This window comes from Pteropus alecto, unplaced genomic scaffold (assembly GCF_000325575.1).
Source record: "Pteropus alecto unplaced genomic scaffold, ASM32557v1 scaffold156, whole genome shotgun sequence".
Taxonomy (NCBI): Eukaryota; Metazoa; Chordata; class Mammalia; order Chiroptera; family Pteropodidae; genus Pteropus; species Pteropus alecto.
In genome coordinates, this window is record NW_006437746.1 from 2770365 (window position 1) to 2777112 (window position 6748).

Genomic DNA, 6748 nt, shown 5'->3' on the forward strand with positions numbered 1-6748 from the left:
TGTCAGGAATTAAACCAGTAGCCAGCGCTTACATTATTACGGCTATGGAGATATCGATCATTGCCGAAGCAGGAGGCACTTTCGTCTTTTCATTTCTTGTACAAGTTTTTGTTTTTCCTGGAGTTAATCATTGCCTCAATTTTCTCCCTTTACTTTCTCTTCTATGTTTCTTTTTTTGTCCCATATCTTCCCGTGGATCTGTAAAGTGTCTATAAATGACATTTTTCTAAATGACCAAGCATATCAAGTGCTTTCTGATTGCCTGAAGATCTCTCTTCCATTGTTTCCATGTTGCTCTGGGGATGTTTAATGCCATTATGCTGCCCAGTCTTTTGTGTGGGACCAATTTATTCTCTTCCTACAGCCTTTCAGAATCTTTTCCTTATTTCTGATGCACCTTGTTGTAGATCTGGGCTTCATTTCCTAAACTGGGTGATGATTGTGGCCTTCCAAGTTCTGGAAATTTTTCTTGTAATGTTTCTTTAATAATTTCTTTCTTTCTTTTCTACCCTATCATCCATATTTTTGATGTTTTAGTCTATTCTCTTGGAGAGTTTTTATACTTCGTCCTCTAGTTCTGCTCTTTAATTTTTTTTAATTTTAGTTATATTTTTAATTTTCAAAGCTTCTTTTATAGTCTCTGTATGTTCCTTTTTCACGGTATTCTGTTCTTGTTTTTTGTTGGTATTTTTGTTGTTGTTTTGTTTTGACTGAAATACATTTTCTTCTCTAAGAGAATTAATTTAGTGAGTAGGTACGTTCATGCTGTGGGGTCAGGGTGCAGAGATGTCTTTCTCGGCTTTAAGCGTGGACAGTGCTTGTGGACAGGTCTGTGCCAGCAGAGTGAGTCAGAGTTCGGGGGTGGTCAGGTTGCCTTCAGGCCTGGCCTCACCCCCAATGCCAGGATCGGGAGGCTTTATTTGAGGCTTTGCAGATTCTCCACAGAAGAACCTTTCAGTCTCCTGCCTGGAGTAGAGGTGCCCAGATGTCCACATTTGGGGACAAAGTAAGGAAACAACAGAGGGCCCCACTCAAGATGCAGACTTTCATTTCATCTGCCTACTGTGAGCCCCACAGCCCTGCCACTTCCACTGTGTCCATGCTCCTGAATCTGAAATGTCTGAAGAGAATCTTCTTCTCTAGGAAAGAAGCCTCTCATCTCCTGTGGGAGGTAATGCATGAGACCAGAAATCCATCCACTCTGTATATAGACGAAACGAGTGTATTATCCTCTGCTTGGCCCCCAACTTCTACAGCTTTGGTGTTTTAAGGTCCTGGACTTTTCTAGAATTCTGCAAGGTGGGTTTCTTATTCCTTCTCAGCACCTGGGATGTGACTGCCTCCATGTGCAGAGTCAGAGACCACACCTCCAAATGCTTTCTGCTTCCAAGTGTTTTTAGAAATCTCTTGTCAAATTTTTTGTCTGCTTGTTCTCTCTATCCAGAGTGAATCTAATTTTATTCCTTTGCTGTCATTTTAGGGGAGTTTCAGGAGGAAGCAAAGATAAAGCCTCCGCTAAAATATTTGCCAATCATGTATATGATTAGGGTCTAGTCTCTTACAACTCAACAATAAAATGACAAGCAACACAATTAAAAAATGGGCGAGGAATTTGCATAGACATTTCTCCAGAGAAGATATATAAATGGCCAACACTCACATGAGAAGATACTCGACATCATTCGCCATTAGAGAGATGCAAATCAAAGTTACAATAAGATATCGCTTCACACCCACTAAGATGGAGATTTTATATATGTAATTTATGTATGTATACATATTTACACATATATAAAATAACAAGTGTTTGTGAGGATGTGGAGGAGTGGCGGAATTACAGCCCTCACGTGTCGCTGGTGCTGGTGAAAACGTACAATGGTGCTGTTTTTCTCCTCAACAGAAAGAAGAGAGTCGAGGCTCAACTGATCGCCATCCACCCGCCCAGTCATCCCTTTCTTTTTCAAAGGGTGTTTGTTGAGACCCTCCTATTTGCCACACACAGTGTTTGAGATACCCCTGAGATTCAGGTGGGAACAGAAACGGACCCAGTGCCTGTGCCGATGTCGTTTTCAGTCAAGATGGGGAGATGGCCACTCATCAAAGAGGTGTACAAATACCACATTGAAACCGTGGTAAGTGCTGTAAAGAAAAAGCATCGTGTTTCCATGGGAGAGAGGACTGGGAGGGCCCAGCTGGGCTCTGTGGACACTGGGATGGCTTCTCTAAGACACTGACCTTTGAACTGGGATGTGACATTTGTGTAGGAACTCGTGGAGGTGACGAGGAGGTAGGGGCTGGAGGAGAGTGTTCTATACAGGAATGAAGACCCCGAAGAAACACAGGGAGTGTTGAAGGAACTCAAGCAGACCTGGCTGATTCTCTGAAAGCACAGCTCAGAAAGGAGTGGGCTGAGGCTGACACGGTGACCCAGGGCCAGGAAGTCCCTGATCACTGCGATCTCGGTCTTTATTAGGAAGGCCATGGAATGGTTTTAAGCAAAAGAGAGCTATGATCTATTTCCTCGTTTGTTTATTTGTAAAACCAACGTGGGCTTCTGACCGGCAGGGAGCATCATTGAGAAGTCACGGTCAGAGTGGCCGGAGGGAGAAAGCCGATAGGTGGGCAGACACGTGTGATGGCCGTGGAGGGAAGCGAGCGAGGGTTGGTAGACTTTGGCAATGGATGGGATATGAGGGGCGAGGGTGAGCGAGGCGTCCAAAGTAAGTGTTGGCACCATTTGGGGAAATCTGTGGAAGAAGGTTTGTGGGGAAGGGCGGGGTGAGCAGGAGTGTGGTCCTTGGTGCGCTGGGTGTGAGGCATCTTGGAGGGAGAGGAGCAGAGGCACCGAGAACAGAGGGGCAGCGGGATAGAGCGGGGCAGACGCGGGATAGAGCGGGGGGACCGGTGCTCCTATGGGGCCAGAGGTGCCATGGGCATGCCTACTCTTGGCATTTGTTTCCCGTACAGCTGTCGCCTGCCTTAACAAGGGCAGGGAGACAATGATTTAAGCAGCAGGCAAAGACCTCAAGCAAAATCTACTTTCCCCTCATGACATCAGTAAACCTGCTGACAGCTCATGGTGTACAAGGCTCCATCCCAGAGGCTGGGAGGGAGTTAAAAAGTGTAAGACCGATGCTCCAGCTGGAAAAACAAGGAAGAGGAAACCCAAATACGTTCGAACACGGAAGCCGAAGAGCAGAGCACGGCGAGGTGCCGTAAGTCAGCACGCGGCGGCTGCTGGCTGGGAACAGAAACACGAGCCTCCTGGTTTCTCCGATGAGCTGGAACTGATAACACGCCAGCGTCCACCGTCTTGCCTCATCAGGAGCTCTGCTGTCACATTTCCATCACCTCCCCTCTTGACCACACAAAGCTGCGAATGCCACAGGCTTTCTTCTGTCCTGCTACCCCTGCAAACAGCCACCCCCTCCCCCCTGCGTGCCTCTCTCCATTCCTCCCTTCCTCTCTCGTTCTCTCCTCCTCTCCAGGCATCTGGAAGCGGAGGTCTTCACTCTCTGTGTCCAGGAGGAGCATGGGCTCCTAGAATGTGAAAATCAAATCACTCCTGAAGAGCATCTAATCCAGCTCCTTGTTAAGGTGGGGAAGAGAAGAACCCCAGGACGGCGGACCGTATGCACCCACACCCAGACCGCCCAGCTCTGGGTAGCCGAACACTCCCCGGAGCCCTCTGCAACTTCTCTCTGAGGCCGCCAGCGTCCTCATAGGCACCTCGCAGCTCCCCCGTGGGTTCTGCGATGATGGATTTTCCTGTCTATCCCCCCACCTCCCTGACTGCCCCTCTGTCATGTTCAATACCCAAATATGCTGGCCTCGGCGCCTTCTCTGTTCCCACGTGAGCCTCCCCGGGCAATGTGCTAGAGCGAGTAGAGTGTGACTGTCCTAGTCCAATGACCTTCTCAGGCAATGTCTCCATTTCTGTATCTGAGCTCAGGCTGGACTGAGGATTAGATGAGATAGCATGTATTGGCGAGTATTGACAAAATGACAACAAATTCAACATCTCTTAACCTGAAGTTATCTTTTCCTCACCTCCAGATATAAACAGAGCTAACGAAATTCAGTGATTTCAGACTTCATCTCCCTTAGAAATGTCTCTTAAAATTATGCCTCTATCAGTTAAGGATATTTTCAGAATAGACAACAGAAACACCAATTTATAGGGGGCTTATTAGATACAATTAATTTTTCTTTTTGTATAACAAGATCAAAGATAGGTGATTGTAATAATTGGTGCAGCTCAACTGATTGTGGACTGATTCTGGTCTGATATCCTTAGCATGTTGGTCGTTTTCTTTGAGTTGAAAAGAGTTCCCCTATGGGCACAGTATGACTGCCACAGCTCCAGGTATCACGTCTGCATCCAAGGCAAGGTAGAAGAAGGAAGGGGCAGTATGAGCATCTTTTCTTTCAATAGGAAAAACAAAATCTTTCCCAATAGCTCCAAGAGGTTCCTGCATGTCCCCTATTTGACCAGAATGTGCCATGTGGCCCTCTGAAGCTAAAAGGTCCTGTGTAGCTATGAAATATTCAGATTCTATTACCTCCTTACTGGAGACTAGCATGGGAGGAGAAAATTGGGATTGGTGCCAGAAAATACAACCAGAAAAGTCTGCTGTTGCCGCTTCCCTTTGTCTCTGTAATACATAGAAAGGGCCAGGAAATCATACTTAGAAGTAGATGGTAGGTCGATACAATCAATCAATCCATATGAGAGAGATATATATAGGTATGTATTTATTTTTATGTGTATATATGCACATATAAATATATACATATGTAATAAGGTCAGGTAAGTTGAGGTTTCTATTTGACATTTTTTTTTTTAAGAAGAAACAAAAATATTTTTATTTTTAAGAAAAAAGAGAATTTGTTTTTCTCTTTTACTGAGAGGCTGTGTGTTCCAGGATTTTATGGGCACTATCCTGAATCCTTACAAACTAACGATGCAGATGTTATTGCCCCCATTTCATAGCTAGGGACTAATAATACACTGCTGCTCAGCCGAGCAGAACAGGGTGTGGCCATATGGCACTCTGATTTCAAAGCCAGAGGAACGCAGATTCCTGGACAAGGATCCCCAGAGGAGAATGAGCTGTCCTGGGTAGAGCTCCGGACACTCATGAGAACTCACCTCACCTGGGGAGAGGGAAGATGCTCTGAAGTCAGTCTGCAAATCGGTGCGTTGCAAATTGTGATGTCACTGAGCAAAAATCTTCCATACTAGCATTTCTGTGTTGACATCTCTCTGGAGCAGTGGTCCCCAACCTTTTTGGCACCAGGGACCGGTGCTCCTATGAGAATCTAATGCCTGATGATCTGAGGTGGAGCTGAGGTGGCGATGCTAGCGCTGGGGAGCAGCTGCAAATACAGATGAAGCTTCACCAGCCCCGCTGCCTCTCACCTCCTGCTGTGTGGCCCGGTTCCTAACAGGCCACGGACCAGTACCAGTTGCGGCCCAAGGGTTGGGGACTCCTGCTCTAGAGAGTTGTCCAAAGCCTTGAATTCCCCTGAGTCCTGAGTATAGGGTGTGTCTCGTCTCAGGCACATCAAGAGCCTTCTTCTCTGGTGGCAAATAACTGCTCCCCTGCCATCCACAACCAATGAGCCGAGATCTGAGTCCACACTGAATCCCACATAACTCAGTACCCACCAAGGCTCCTACTTTGACACGTAAGTGCCAGGTGCAGTGCTAGATTGGATCCTGAATTGGGAGGAATAAACGTTACTATAAAAGGTGGTATCGAGACAATTAGAAATTATAGCAACGTTAATTCCTCAAATTTTGTTCTCGAACTATGCTTATTAAGAGAATTTTCTTTTTCTTAGGAGGTACATGTGAAGTACTTAGGAATTTCGGGTCCTGGCTTCTGCAATTTACCCTCAAATGTTCAGCAAAAATCAAAATAGGGATAAATAATATGTATATTTCATATGGCTTAATGTCATCAATTGAAAGAAGAAAGATAAAGCTAACATGACAAAATGTGAAGAATAGGTGACTCTACGCAAAAGACACGTTGGAGTCCAAAGAAAGATTCCTGCAACTTTTCAGTACGTCTGAGAGTCTGTCTTAAATAAAAGGGTTAACTTCTAAAAGGCCCTGAGGTGAGTGAGCATGCCGTTTTGATGTAGTCAGCATACTGGAATACTCAATGGGAAAAGGATAAAATGGTAGCAACGATTTTTAAGCTCTGCCTAGGTGTGGCCTCCCCCTCTCCACAAAGCATGTCTCAGAGCAGACACTTGGATCCTGCCCAGATCGTTTCAAAATCACCCGCAAGGTTCTCAAAACCTGCCCGTCTCAGAAGGATTGCTAATGGGTTCATCTACTAGAAGGTATCTTGACATTTGACTTAAGACTTTCTCTCTTTCTCCGTCTACTTTGAAAGATCTAAATGGTTTTCCAAACTTGGCAGAATCTGATCGGCCTCTCAAGGCAGAGCCTTTAAAGTAGAGCTCCGTGGCCGTGCACTTTGCATCCGAATGTTCCATTATGTTTTCCCAAGGTTCCTTCCCAGGAGCTGCTCCACCTACTACTGCCATTAATAGTACATGTCCTGGCAAGGACCTCAAAGTAAGTGCTTGTAAAAATTGGCACATCGGGTGGGTCTTCCCTTAGGCCGTCCTCAAGAGAGCATCTTTCTGAGCCAGACGAACTAACGCACAGACGGGGTTCAAGGGTTCACTCAGCTAGAGCCCTAAGACCCACTTGTGGGAAGTCACATTC